At 39.5% G+C, this 16,044-nt stretch overlaps 1 pseudogene; it reads right to left on the bottom strand.

Annotated features, from left to right (window-relative positions):
• Positions 1-2,284: 2,284 nt before the first annotated feature.
• LOC130034366 (uncharacterized) lies at positions 2,285-2,381 on the bottom strand (annotated as a pseudogene).
• Positions 2,382-16,044: the final 13,663 nt, after the last annotated feature.

The following is a 16,044-nucleotide window of genomic DNA, read 5'->3' as shown; positions in this document are numbered from 1 at the left end:
TGTAAACCATATTTAAATAAAGAGATAGGAAGGTACCTATTATATTGCTATTATGATTATGAAACCATAACATTGGGAACAACTGTTAGGTGTGATCAATTGATTAACATTCTTAGTAACTTGGATGTATTATATTATTTATTCCTAAAAAACAATTCTGGTAGAGGGGCACATATCCCTACTATTATTTCACTACTGCAAAAATTCAAACTTGATTAAGTTCTAAGGCGTTAAATTACTTGCACAAGGTCTCAATGTTAGAAAGTGAAAGAGAGTTGGAATGGAACCCAGGTTTCTCTAAAACTACACCCTGAACATTTACTCTCTATGATAAAGTCACGCACTCCCAGTCAGCTATATAAAACTCTACTACATTGTTCTTTTTAATTTAAGTCTCTCAATATGTAGTATTAAAGGATAGAAAGGCATCAAGCTGAAAATGAGTTGGATGCTAAATCTCTTGCTGAAAGCTAAGCTCTTCTTAAGGACAAAAGTAGCGATATATGGTCAAGGGTGGAAGATGGCCTTCATTTTTATTGAATAGTAATAAGAGTTTTCCAACAATAGTTCCCATGAGCTGGGTTCCCATGATGAACCTCTCTGTGTGTCTTAATCAGCTTATTCTAGTCTTTTCTCTTGAAGTCTTCTCTACTGCCCTCCTCTTAGCATCTAAGATAAAGATCCCTGGGGCAAGTGAGAAATTAAAAATAAGGAAATAATTTTTCAATGGGGCTATTACGCAGCAGGTTCTGGGGGTATCTGAGAAGTGATCAGTACATTTTTAAGAGGTTTACATGTCAAGGGGTACAAAGTCTGAAACCAATTAAATTTTCTCTGAAGACAGACAAGAAAACTTAACAGTGAAAAAGCCAAAGGAAAATATGGTTGTACATGCATTAAATCAATGGACTTTGTCACTGTCACTGTCACTGTCCTCCCGTTATTCATCGATTTGCTCGAGAAGGCACCAGTTGTTGTTGTTACTTGTTGTTACTCTTTTTGGCATATTAAATATGTCACGGGTAGTTTGCCAAGCTTTGCCATGTAGGCGGGATGCTCTCTCTCTCTCTCTCTCTCTCTCTCTCTCTCTCTCTCTCTCTCTGTAGCTTGCCGGGCTCTCCAAGAAGGGCAATGGAACCAAACTCGGGTCAGGCTGTGTTGGCCGCATGCAAGTCAAACACCCTACCCGCTGAGCTATCGCTATCGCTCCAGCCCATGAACTTTGTATAATTCATTATTCTCCACGAGTTCATACTTTTCTGTAGTTTCAATTCCCTGATTAACCAATTTCACATTTCTTGAATATCTACTCTTAGTAAAAACATTTTGGTGAACACTTAGATAAGTACATACAGATGCAACTCCGGCACTCAAAGATGTTTCTAGTCTTAATGGGGAGGAAAATAAATAAAAGAATTGATGTATCAGATATTGGAATAATTAATCTTTCACAAGATTTTTGAGAAGTTATTGATATGTACACACAATTTGCTGGTTGACAACCATAATTATAGACAAAACAGGACAGAGTGACATACAGAGTGAAAGATCGAGTCATCTCTAGTCATATCCTTTAGACTAGATACTACAATTTAAACATAATTAAACTGCTCCCATAAATATTTTGACCAGAAGTACATAATTACTATAATTTATCAATAAACATCTCTTCAACAACTGATTACCACCACTTTAGGGTGAACAAAGACTTGCTTTGAAGCTTCTTCAGCAAGAAAAGCTAGCCATTCATTTTACTTTACTATCTCACATTTCCATTTTCTCAAGTGGCATTCTTAAAGGAACTCATTTTCGATCTGGTATGAATGACAAATGAGTTGTGTTTTTTTTTCCCTTAAGCTTAAACAGAGAATGTCTAATCCTAAACAAATCTACACCAGCCTACCTAGGACAACAATAATTTCCCAAACTTTTAATAACTGTTATCTGTCTAGACATCAAATCATACTAAAAAGGCAGAAAGAGCTGTCAAAGGGTATAACAATCTCCATTTTCAAAGATGAAGAATTTGGACAAAGCAGAAGAATATGAAAAATAAATAAATTGTGCTTCAATGCCATGATTAATGCATAAGAAAGATAAGAAAAACCTAGTGGAGGGCCAGGGCAGACACCATAAATATCTTTTCTTTAAAAATCTTGCCAGTATATAACAGTCACATATTAGTATTATAAAGTCTTTTGGGGACATAAACATCACATGGAAAGTATTTTAAAAATGTAACAAAATCACGAAATGATTAATGATCATAATCAGTTTATCCTTTAATTTCTTGCAAATTCCAATTGATAAGAAATGGTCATCCTTGCGCAGGGGCCATGCTAATCTTCTCTGTATCGTTCCAATTTTAGTATATGTGCTGCCTTGCGCAGGGGCCATGCTAATCTTCTCTGTATCGTTCCAATTTTAGTATATGTGCTGCCGAAGCGAGCAATGGTAGGCAATTTTGTCTCTTCTGTGGTAGAGAAGGAAGATATTTCAAATAATATAACTTGAATATTTTGTGGAGTCTTGTGTACATACCCACAGTTAAGTGGGTACTTGGCTACCTTTTAAGATGTGCTTAGAACATAATTTTATCTCCATTTTGAAAAACAAACAAATAAGGATGAGTTAAAATTATGGTTAAAATTAAGGTTACAGTGGTAGTGCCAGAATTCTCTCACCTGGTACCTAGTGAGTTTCCATTACAACCATACTCTTGAAAGTAAGAAAGAATTAGATATGGATTCTACTATGTCATCTCTGAACTTAGTTAAGCCACAATATTCTAATCCAATAGCAGGAAAAACAGAGTGAGATACACTTGCAATGCTTTAAAACTAAAATACCTGGGACTTGTAAATTCAGGTTACTTATGTATGCTAAAGTTGATGCTTAGAATAGCAATTTATGTTAACTTCACAAACAGTTGAAGTGAATTATTACCTTCATTTTTTTCTTCTATTACATTTTGGATGATGGAACTTTCAGTGTTAAGTATGGTTTTGGAATGGGAGAAAAATGATATTCACAGGGAAATGTAATAGAGGGGGCCATATGGGTGCTTGTGTTGGGGGCTGGTATTGTATTTCACATGCTAATACAGGTAGTTTACAAAAGTACATCTAATCCTGAATAAAGAGGAGCATGAAATAAATTATATCAGGGAAAATTAAAATATTCCTAAGAATAATATCAGTGATTGTTTAAACAGAGAAGCAGTAAGTGTGTTTGGGGATGTATCCAAAATGCTTGCCCATTCAAAAGACTAAGAGATGCTGTCAGTTGGTTTGAAGGTTTATCTAGCTTTTCCCAAACAAATATTGTATGCAAATACTGGTTTATGACTGTTAGCAGCACTATCAGCACTGGTCTCCCATTGTTCATCTGATTTGCTCGAGCGGGCACCAGTGACGTCTCCATTGTGAGACTTGTTACCATTTTTGGCATATCAAATATGTCAACGGTAGCTTACCAGGCTTTGCTGCGTGGGTGGAACACTCTCGGTAGCTTGCCGAGCTCTCGAGAGGGGCAGAGGAATCTAACCCGGGTCAGCTGCATGAAAGGCAAACTCCCTATCCGCTATACTATTGCTCCGGCCTGGTTTATGAATACTCACATTAATTATATTATTTAGAATGTTTGGCATGGACTAAGACAATGATTTCTTTTCTCTCAGAAATACCAGGTAGGATAAAGTACACTAGGCAGATTGTCTATGTCCCTCTCATAATCTTTAAATACAGTGGTAACTCCTCACATGTCTTAAGCTTATTGCATAAAGGATCACTCTACAAGTTCATGATTCATAAAATCAGAAAGAATGAGTAATCATTGAAACCCTAGCCAATCAGGGCATTCAAGTCCAATACATCAAGATCCTCCATGAGCTGTATTGCGGATTCACTACCAGGATCTCACCATTCTACAAAGAAGTGATCGTTGATGTCAAGAGAGGGGTTTGGCAGGGTGATACCATTTCACCGAAACTCTTCAGTGCCACCCTCGAGAACATCATGCGACGACTGGAATGGGAAGGAATGGGAGTGAAGATAGATGGTCGGCAACTACACCACCTCCGCTTTGCTGATGACATTGTTTTAATAACACCAAACATCAGCCAAGTGGCACAAATGTTGCCCGACTTTGACCGTGAGTGTGGAAAGGTAGGACTACAGCTGAATCTTACGCAGACAATGTTTATGAGAAACAGCCTCGGTCCTGACGCCCCATTCGCTCTCAACGGAACAACCATCTCCGAATGCAACATCTATGTGTACCTAGGTCGAGAAGTCAACATGACAAATGACCTGGCACCCGAGCTGCGCAGGAGGAAGAGAGCGGCTTGGAATGCCTTCAAGAACGTCGAAGAAATAACTAAGAGGACGAAGAACCTCCGGCTCCAGGCACATCTCTTTGATTCCACTGTTCTTCCTGCATTAACATATGTTTCAGAGACCTGGGCCCTAAGCAAACAGGATGAGAATGCTATTCAGGTCTCCCAAAGAAGAATAGAAAGAGCTATGCTTGGAATATCACGTTTCACTCAAATGAGAGGAAGAATCCGGAGTTCCGACCTCCATCGACGATCAAGAATCAGGGATGCTGTCTCATTTGCCAAGGTGTCAAAAATCAGATGGGCTGGTCACGTAATGAGATTTAAAAGACGACCGCTGGACTAGAGCTGTTACCGACTAGATTCCACGGGATGTCAAAAGACCGCGTGGCCGCCCACCTACCAGATGGTCAGACTTCTTCGTCAAGATCATGAACGATCGGTTTGAGGCTCTTCATGTTCCCAGAGCGAACAGATGCCATTGGGCTACACTAGCACGCGACAGGGACAAATGGAGACCTTACTGACGCCCGCTCGAGCAAATCGACGACTAAGGGGAAGTTAAGTGATTAAGTGAGTAAGCAAATCTGAGGGATAAAGTTCCATAGACATCAAGATGTGCCCCTTGAAGGGACATCTTATGTTTGCAGGATATCATAAAGCTGTAACTCCACACCATTCTTTCATTAAATGCTTTTGCATTTCATGTGACCTTCTGCAAAATAATCACCTTCGACACTCACACCACTGAATGAAAAGAGAACCTAATTGACAGAAGGATTACAGGATCCCAAGGGACAGTGTATAATGGCAGAGGATAAACACCTCTAAACAAAGCAACCACATTATAACCAAGGCACTTCCTAACCTAGGAAACAACACACGGAATTTCACGTTACAACTAATTCAACAAAATTCAGGCACAATCAAAAAGTGAGCAGACTCCAGAGTCCTGAAGATTGATTTGTTTTATATCTAGAATTTACTTTTCAAAAGAAAGTGTCCTTTTGAAAGTTCTTTTAAGCTGTTGCTTGACTGTCTAGCACTTGACTAACTTGTTCTTTTTAGGGGAAAAGCTGAAGTTTGTGTATAACTTATTGTGAAGTAAGAAGAGTACATTATATACTTTTAATGTTTTATAGTGCCAATGGTGGCTGTAGCAATAGCACAGTGGGTAAGGCATTTGCCTTGCATGCAGCCAACATGGACGATCCGAGTTCGATTCCTCCGCCCCTCTCAGAGAGCCCGGCAAGCTACCGACAATATCTCACCCGCATGGCAAAGCCTGGAAAGCTACCCGTGACATTTTCGATATGCCAAACACAGTAACAACAAAGTCTCACGATGGAGACGTTACTGGGCCTGCTCGAGAAAATCGTTGAACAACGAGAGGACAGTGACAGTGCCAATGGTGGGCTGGAGCGATAGCAGGGCTGGAGCGATAGCACAGTGGGTAGGGTGTTTGCCTTGTACGCAGCCAACATGGCTGATCCAAGTTCGATTCCTCCTCCCCTCTCAGAGAGACCAGCAAGCTACTGAGAGTATCTCAACGCATGGCAAAGCTTGGCAAGCTACTCGTGACGTATTCGATATGCCAAACACAGTAACAAGTGTCACAATGGAGACGTTACTGGGCCCGCTGAACAGTGGCAGTGACAGTGCCAATGGTACAGAGGAGAACTGCTACATTTGTCAAAGTAATCACAGTCACGGTCCTCCCGTTGTTCATCGATTTGTTTGAGCTCTGCCGTGCGGACGAGATACTCTCGGTAGCTTGCCGGGCTCTCCGAGAGGGGTGGAGGAATCGAACTCGAGTCAGCCATGTTGGCCGCTTGTAAGGCAAACGCCCTACCGCTGTGCTATCGCTCCAGCCCATCAAAGTAATATGCGATAAAAAGTCTTCGTTTAAAGAATCTTCATTCTACAGAGTCAGACCCATAGCTCCTCATTAAAGCAGTGTGTAAAATGTGAATCTCCAGATAAAAGTTTGAATGTTAAATTTTAGTTGTAAGAACATGATAGAGTTAATTTTAATACAATTTAAAAGAAAGAGAATAATGCTTTTGATAAAATTCAGTCAGTAGATTGTATAGATATTAGTATATACCAGGGTACAAGGGTCATTCCACTGCATTGGAGTTAATCTAGCATGGTCTACAGGACTCAGAAGGGAACAAATAACTTAATCTGCCATGTGTCTAGTCGTATTTAGGCATTTCCAGTTATTTCAGTATAAAGAAGATATACGGGCCTAGCCTGGTTTTTAAATAATTCATTTAGAACTGGTTTACCAGTTTAGGTCCATGGAACTCTAGAGGTTCACAAAGATTAAAACCAAGGTAAGAATTAAACATATATTACTACTGGTTTTCTTAGTACAATATGGATAGTATGAATGGTTCTCATATGTGCAAAGCTGTACAAAACCATTACCTTCTCAAGAGATCCTAATTAAAGGTTTCATTCTCTCTCTAGCTCATTTCCTACAAAGTACATGTGCTGAGTGTTAAGTCTATGGCTAACATATAGAAGAAAAAATTCACAGACAGGAAAAATACAATGCATGACAATTTTTAATAGAACTCTATAATTAAACCTCTCACTTTTATGCTCAGTAGTTAGTAACCAATAGGTTGAGGATGAAAAGATTATTTTCAATCTTCCTGTTAAGTACATGTCTTTAATCAATTCCAATGGAAACTCTCTGAGGCAGAAGGAAATATAACAGGGCAGTGATCTAATCTCTCAGAAAGTTTGGGGCCACTTTCTATTTTCTCTCCAGTTCGGAATATATTAATTTTGAGACCATTCCTACACCAGTGATGAAGAAAATCATTTTGTTGAACCACCCAGAGCTATTAACTGAACCACACATATTGCTAGCTATGAGCATTCAAAATCGTAATCAACCAATATATTTCCATTTCATCACACAAAAGCATCTAGAGGACCTTGTTGAGGTGTGGTGGTAAGTCTGTGGCTCAAAGGTCTGCTTCATTCTTCAAAAAATCCAATAAAATCAGGCTGGCATGATAGTATAGCAGGCAGGGCATTTGCCCTGTAGAGAGCTGGTCCAGGTTTGATCCCCAGCATCCCACATGGTACTCTGAGTACCAAAGGAGTAATTCCTAATTCCTGAATTCAGAGCTAGGTGTAACCCTTGGGCATTGCGATGTGTGGGCCAAAAAAAAAAAATTAATAGAATCCTACTGTTAACATGCAGCAGCTCCAGTGAAAATAAAACATGTCTTTAAACCAGATTTATCACATCAGTTTGCACCTTTGGTCTAGACTATAATTGGTAGAGTATTTTAGGAAAAGAAATGCTAGTGAAGGCCAGAATAATCACTGCATACTTGTAAAGGTGATGCAGTCTGAATGGATATTGGTAGATTAGGAAAATTTCTCCTTTCTCCAACTACTTCATTTCGAGTAACAGACTTAAAAATCTTCTACAAAAAATTCCCCTATATTCACCATTTTAGATCAGCACACATATATACTTCCATCAGTTTAGAATCAGAGAAACATATCCCTTTCCTACCTTCAGGGTTTATCAAAAACAAATTTAACCGACTATCTTTTATGCTCTAACTTCAATTTCAGCTCCTCCAAGGAAACATTCCTGATTTTATCCTCTGCCCAAATGTGTTCTACCACAATTTATTCTTCCACTAAATGATTACTTTATGATTTAATACCTGTGTCATTTATTTGACTCACAATAGAATCTTTTAATAAAATAATAGATCTCTTTGTATGACAGGATGTAGTAAGGCATAGAATGAACAAAATGAAAATATGGGATTATAGAAAGACTGCTAGATCCTGATTAAGTCTCTGTAAGTGCCTCTTCTACCTTTCAGTTAAGCTGTCGCTGTCACTTTCACTGTCATCCCCTTGTTCGTCAATTTACTCGAGCAGGCACCAGTAACATCTCTATTCGACCGAACCCTGAGATTTTAGCAGCCTCCACTTACTCTTCTTTCCCAACGATTAAAGGCTCTTTCAGCATCAGGGGAATGAGACTCGTTACAGTTACTGGTTTTGGCATGTCGAGTACAATACAGGTAGTTTACCAGGCTCTGCCCGTGTGGGTGGGACACTCTCGGTAGCTTGCCGGGCACTCTGAGATATATATATATAATATATATATAATATATATATATGCCTAGGGACTGGGTCTCCTCCACCCAGATACCCCATCTTCCAGTAGCTAGGTGTTACACCCACCAACTGCCCCCCAGTGCTGTGTAATCCCATCAACGGCTAAGATCCAGAGACTATAAATCCAAACTCCCAGAAGAGAACAACACATAATCTCTTGCCTCCATGCCTGGCTATCCTCACTGGGGCCCCTTGGAGGGGCGGGTTGAGTTTCCCTCTCCACCCAGAGCAGAGACTGGGCAGCTGAAGACCTCTGGAACCAGTCACAGCCATGCTTAAGACCACTCTCCACATGCTTGGACGCATACTTGGATTCCTCTGCCTGTTACTTCATGTGTGAGCCTCGTCTGAGCATGTCGAGAGTAGTCTTGAGTATGGCTATGGCTGGGTCCTGGAGGTTTTTGTCTTCCAGGGCTCTGTTTGGGGCAGAAAGGGAAAACCCAATCCACGCCCCCACCTCTGAGGGGCCCTGGGGAAGACAGCCTGGCATGGGGGCCCGAGACAATGGAAACAATAAAAATTCAAAACTAAAACATAAGGATTAGTTCCATGACTCATCTCTTATAAAGTTTATAAGACTATCAAAACACACACTATTATCCCTTGACATAATATCTATATTGATTTCCAAGCAGACCACAGGACAGTATACTATCTTGGAATGTTCTCAGTGACTCTGTAATTGATCAACTGGCAGAGGAACCCAGGTATTCGGGACCCGGAGCTGAGATCTTCAAGCCTGCTCAGATCGGGACTGGGCCTCCTCCACCCAGATCCCCCATCTTCTAGTAGCTAGGTGTTACACACACCGTCTGCCCCCAGCACTGTGAAATCCCATCAATGGCCAAGATCCAGAGACTATAAAACCAAGCTCCTGGAAGACACTTCTTATTATTTAGTTCTCACTCTTCGAGAACCTGGCAGGCTACTGAGAGTATCCTGCCCTCATGGCAGAGTCTGACAAGCTCCCCATGGCAGATTAGTTATGCCAAAACCCAGTAACAATGATGGGTCTCATTTCCCTGACCCTGAAAGAGCCTCCAATGTGGCACTTGCTAAAATCTCAGGGCTAGGACAAATGAAGACGTTATCAGTGCCTGCTCGAGGAAATCAATGAACAACAGGATGGCAGTGATACAGTGATATGTATATATATATATATATATATATATATATATATATATCTGTCACTGTCCTCCCGTTGTTCATCGATTTGCTCGAGCGGGCCCAGTAAGGTCTCCATTGGAGACTTTGTTGTTACTGTGTTTTGGCAGCATATCAAATACATCACGGCTAGCTTGCCAGGCTCTGCCGTGCGGGCGAGATACTCTCGGTAGCTTTCCGGGCTCTCCGAGAGAGGCGGAGGAATCGAACTCGGGTCGGCCATGTTGGCTGTGTGCAAGGCAAACGCCCTACCGCTGTGCTATCACATATATATATGTATATATATATATATATATATATATATATATATATATAATCTGTTGCCTACTGTCTGAACTCCATCAAACATAGTGCGATAATTATGGACAATTATGGATAATGGGTAGGAAGTGTCCCAGAAAGTGGACTGGAGCATGGTGGTGGTTGGGTAGTGGAGGTCAGTTGCCGGGGCTGGTTCACTTGGGGCAGGGAGGGCTCTCGCCCATCCCCCTCTGGGGCGCACCGAGTGGAAACAGCCTGGCGCGGAGTCAAGTAAAGCTGCTATTTAAAATCAGTAAAACACATTTCCTTCCATCTACAAAATGTGTATGATGATCTTGTCTATTTTTTTATTAAATGTTTAGTTCTGTAATCTAGATAACATATGAAGCCCTAAACAAAAGTGTGAGGAAATTTCATCACTAATTTTTCATTCTAATCTTCAAAAATGGATGTTTAAAGCTCACCGTGGAAGCATGATCAACCTTTCAATTTACTAGTTGCAAAAGCAACTCTCATTATGTTTGTTGCTCCTAGTATCCTTGCATGATGAGAATTTATAAGCAACACATTTTGTACTACATTGGTGATAAAAACATATAAAAACGAGATCTGACAGTACTGTTCAGTCTCCATTTGAGTGATACGAATGAAGAACAAAAAGTGTAACCAAAAAAAACCCACAAAAGTAAATGAAATATATGTAGTCAGTAATGATGAATGATAGGGAAGTGATTATCTAAGGGAATTTAGGCCAAAAGACTCTATGTAGAACTTACACTCAGTATTTGCAGACTCCACTGTGACATAAGTACTTGACTTGGTTATCTATCCACTAACAACGTGTCCTCCTATTCTTCCTTGCTTCCCCTTCATATTATTGATTAAATTTCACAAGATAATATTTAAGAACAAGAGATCTGGAGTTAGTAAGACCTTGGTTTACGCCTCATTTCTATCACTTGCTAGCTCTGTGACACTCAAAATTTTAAAAGCTTTTCTGAGTCTATGGCATCTAATTTGTAAAATAGAGTAGCAATAGTGTATATGATACGGAACCTGGAATATACTTTATCAATCAGTATCAATCAGTGAAAAACAAATATTTTCTAATTTGGAAATAAGGAAGGAAAATGCTAGTACCTTATGGTCCTTGTGTGGTGAGGATGAAATAAGAACGTGATAAGAATGTGACTAAGATTCTTCATTCAATGACTGATAAATTGTGTTATCACTAATGCGTACATAGTAATTTAAAGTATATCTTTGTCACTCACAGTTCTGGAATGATAAATGAAAGCACTAAATTTCATACCAAAGATTGATTAGAATCCCCTCAACTGAATAATATCTTTGTTGGCAGACTGCAGGCTCTCCTTAGATTATTGTTCCATGTAACACAAACATACAGGGGCCAGAGATAGTATAGTATGTAGGGTGCTTGCTTTTCACCCAGCCAAACTCGGCTCAATCCCTGATATCCCATATGGTGCCCTGAGCACTGCCAGAAATAATTCCTGAATGCAGAACTGGGAGCAACCCCTGATCATCCCCAGGTGTGACCCCAAACCAGAAAACAAACACTGCACTGTAGCACTGTCCTCCCGTTGTTCATAGATTTGCTCGAGCAGGCCCAGTAACGTCTCCGTCATGAGACTTGTTACTGTATTTGGCATATGGAATACGTCACGGGGAACTTGCCAGGCTTTGCCGTGCGGGCGAGACAAACAAAAACCAAAAAAATTAGGCATCAAATTTTTTAAAAAATTTTATGCATTGATTTTATGTAATTTAGAAAATAGTTAATAATAGTTTCCTGCATCTATAATCCCAAAACCACACCCATCACCAGTGAATCCACTTCTCTCACCCAAGGACCACAATGCTTCTTCCTTTAAATCCCTCCCCATAACAAACTCAGTGATATGGGTCAGTTATTCCATTAGGCATACATTTAAAAAAAACATTTTCCTACGTGAAAAAGAACTAAAATCTTTATCACTTTCACTTTCAGTGCTTATTAATGGAGATAAATATAGAAAAACTATGATTTTACTCGCATAGTGTAAAGCCCAGTGCTGGATCTGAAAACTGTACATTCTTCATTGTAGATTCAGAATACCAAGTGACCAAATATTCTAAAAACTTACAAAGTTTATAAAATTCACATTTTCAGAGGAGAAAATTTGTGATCATACACAAAATAATTTCTTATTCCATTCAAATAAATATATCTACTAACTTTTAAACAACATATTCTGTGGAAAGCTGTTCTCTCCACCAAAATGCCCACATTCCATTCTCTAAGATTACAGGTCTAAGCCAAAGAACTTAGGTATTTGTTTCAAAGACAGATTGTTTGATAAAACTGAATTGTATCTATGTTCTTAATTTCCTGTATTTTTTTCACCCTCTTGAACTCTAAGAGACTCTAGAATGAATTCATGGATCTAGCTGAGAAGCAATGACAAGAAGTTTAAATCTAATTTTACTTCTTTTGGTAGGGACCATGCTTGGCACTGCTCAGGGGCAACACCTGGCTCTGTGCTTAGCAATCACACCAAGTGCTGGGGAACCATATGCAGTGGTGAGATATAAACAACTGTCACGGACACAGTTGCATGCAAAATAAATGACTTAACTTCTGTACTACCTTTGATTGTATTTTAACTTCTTATTAGCTCTTATTTTAAAATATCTTGGATAACTAATTTCCACCTTGTTTTTGTTATTATTGTGCTTGGGGCCACACCTGGAAGTACTCAGGGGTCAGGATGGTTATGCAATGTCGGGAATCAATCCCAGGGGCTCATATATGCAAAGTATGTGCTGTAGTCCTTGAGTCACATATTCAGTCAAAAAGACAAATACTCATAAAATAATTCAACACAAAAATGAGTGAATACTCAGAGTTTAATATTTGATATTAGAAGAATGTTTCTTAAACTAAAAACATTAAAATCTCCAATAATACATTTTCTGACATCCAGTAAGTTGATACACTGCAATATGAGAAGCAATGTTACTTTTCTATCTTGTAAGTGATTTAATATATTAGATTCTAATGAAGAACGTCTTTAAGTTTTTCTTCGAGAACTGATTGATAATATCCGTGACTGAGCCATTTTAGCAGCCTGAATATTTTAGATACAATTTTCCAGTGACATGAATTGATTATTTTTATGGTTAAACCTAAAATTTATACATAAATTCCAAACAATTTTTTTAAATGGGTCGAAGACATTGCCCTTGCCTTGCAATGTGATCAACCCTGGTTCAATCCCTTGCACCACAAATAGTCCCCCAAGTATTACCAGGAATCATTCCTGAGCACTGAGCCAGTAATATCCCCTGAGTACAACAAGGTGTAGCTACACACAACCACCAACGAAAGTAAAAAAAAAAAATTAAAAAAACAGTTCACAGTTGTGATATTCCTCATAAAGTCTTCAGAGTAGATTGGCCATGAGTATGAAGCGTGATTTCAGAGCATTGGTTTGTATTATTATTTATGTCTACTTTGTCATATACAAAATTTTCCACGAGGAAAAACATTAACCTGATAGTTAAACGATTATAGCAAAGAACTCTGTAAGAAAGTATTACAGAAAATATTTTATCACCATATGTATACTGTAAATGAAATTGAATTTGACTTTGTACCAATGACCAGTGTCCTCTATCTATTGTGCTTCTATCTATGATACTAATCCCAGGACTTAAAGTCAGAAGAATAATCAATAGAACTTGATGTTAGAAAACAAAATATTAGAAAATCTCAGAGCATCATTCTAATGGTTTCTGTGTGGCATTTGGGGAAAAGTTTTTTCTTACTGACTTATAATTTATATGGCTGAATCTATATTAAAACTCAGTAATGAATTTGTCTACAGAATTTCATGATAATTGTAGAAGTTCTCAAAAAAACATGTCATTTTTAAAAATATAGTTCTCCTCCTCTCCCTCTGCTAATGTTTTTTCAAGGACTGGGATTTGCACACACACTTGGTTGTGGTACATGCATATTTAGTTGTGCTTAACACACTCAGCTGTGGTGCTCATCGGGGGATGCACTCCTTTAGTCTCAGTGCTTGCACGTGTGTTAACTGCAGACTGTACAACTTTACTTGTAGAGATGACACAAACTATGGCTATAGTGCTCACCAGGGATGAATTTGATACTCACACACATGGGTGGCACTCCTGGATCAAGTGATTGCACAAATTTTATTTTTTATGTGTTGAATTCTTTAATTTCAGTGCTTTCAGATACCTAACTGTGGTGTATCCAGAAACTTCCTATGGTACCTGGAATCTGACAGCAGAGCAGCCAGATCACAATACGTACACAGGACATTGCCAGGGATATAACTAGTGGCCTCACATGTGTAAGGCAGGTGTGTAAGTCACAGCCACCTTCCACCTCCCTGGGTGATATTTTGATAAGAACTATGTGCCTATGTATTAAGCACTGCTTTTGTATTAAATTATATCTCACTTATTATATGTCAACATACTACTAAATTTGGTTAATAAAAGAAGCATCGCTTCCAAAGAGATAGTACAGCAGTTAAGGCACTGCCTTGCACTTACTTTCCTGACCCAAGTTTGATCCCCAGCACCATACATGGTCACCGGCAACACACCACCAGGACTTATCCCTGACTTCAGAACCAGGAGTAAGCCTGAATAAGGGTGGGGGATGAAGAAAGAGAAAGAGGAGGAGGATGCAAAGAAACAGAAGGAGGAAGAGGAGAAAGCAGAGGAGGAGGAAGGAGACAGGAGGCAGAGGATGATGGGGAGATAAGAAAAAGAGAAGGGAAGGAGAAAGGAAAAGAAAGAAGAGGAAGAAGACAGAAAAGATATTCACTTAGTTCAGGAACAAACATACACTTTAGGAGAAAAGAAATCCCAAGAATATGATTTTATCACATGAACTTCATTAAAAAACTCTACAGGACGCTATTGAATGGAAAATTCCTTCATTAAAATATTAAAGACCCTGGACAGAGTGATTGTACAGTGGATAGGGCATCTGCCTTGCACATGGCAAGCCCAGGTTCATACCAGCACACCATATGGTTCCCAAGACTGTCAGGAGTAATTTCTGAGGACAAATGGGTGTAGCCCCCCCAAAAATAAAATTAAATAAAAATAAATATCACCAATTTTCACCAGTCACCTCTGAGAATAAGTTACACAGATATCAGTTACACAAATTTCTTTGTAAATTACCTGGTGCCATAAAAATAATCAGAACTAAAAAACATGGGTTTTAGTTCATACTTTATTAATAGAAGTTGTTGCTACACAGGAAAGGTAATCATTTAAGACCACTTTCCTAGTAGATAATCACAGTACTACAGCAATTCTGTTACTATAACAGTAAATAAGGGTAAAGAAAAGTCAGATAATCTTATACGATTATCTGTTATTACAATGCAGATAATCACATAAGTATGGCAATTCTGTTACTGTAACAATAAACAGAGGCAAGGTAGAGTCCAAATGAGATCATTTTATTTAAACAAAACCATTGGTAGCAATTCCTTTGTATATCATTGTACATCACTGCAGCATACAAATACAGGAACAGCTCTTCGTCCCCAACGCTGTGCCGGTCTTCTTCCCCTCCCAGGTCAGTTTATCCGCCAGTATTCAAACCCAGGACATGGCTTTCTCTGTGCAAGTGCCCTAGGCGTCCTCTAGGGCCCTGGGACCAAAGCAGCCCTTAGCCTCTACTTTTTCCTCTTTGTCCCCAATGCTGTGCCAGTCCTCTTACCCTCCAAGGTCAGTTTATCCACCAGTATTCGAACCAGGGACTTGGCTTTCTCCATGCAAGCACCCCAGGCGTCCTCTAGAACCCTGGGACAAAAGCAGCCCTGAGCCTCTGCCTTTTCCTCTTCGTCCCCAATGCTATGCCGGTCTTCTTCCCCTCTGAGTACCCCCTCACCAGGTTCACTTGGGGCGTGGCCTCTTCAGAAGTGGACGTCTCTTCTGAAAATTGGGCGTGGCCTAAATTCGGGCAAGCCAACGCTCATGAGGCTGCAGGTAGTATACTCATACCAAGAAATCTAGTGTAACATCACAGTTCCCATACCTACACACCAACATGAAGA

The sequence above is a fragment of the Sorex fumeus genome, unplaced genomic scaffold (genome assembly GCF_029834395.1).
Source record: "Sorex fumeus unplaced genomic scaffold, SorFum_2.1 ptg000058l, whole genome shotgun sequence".
NCBI lineage: Eukaryota > Metazoa > Chordata > Mammalia > Eulipotyphla > Soricidae > Sorex > Sorex fumeus.
The sequence above is the reverse complement of the archived record's forward strand: the minus strand, read 5'-3'. Positions and strand labels throughout refer to the sequence as shown.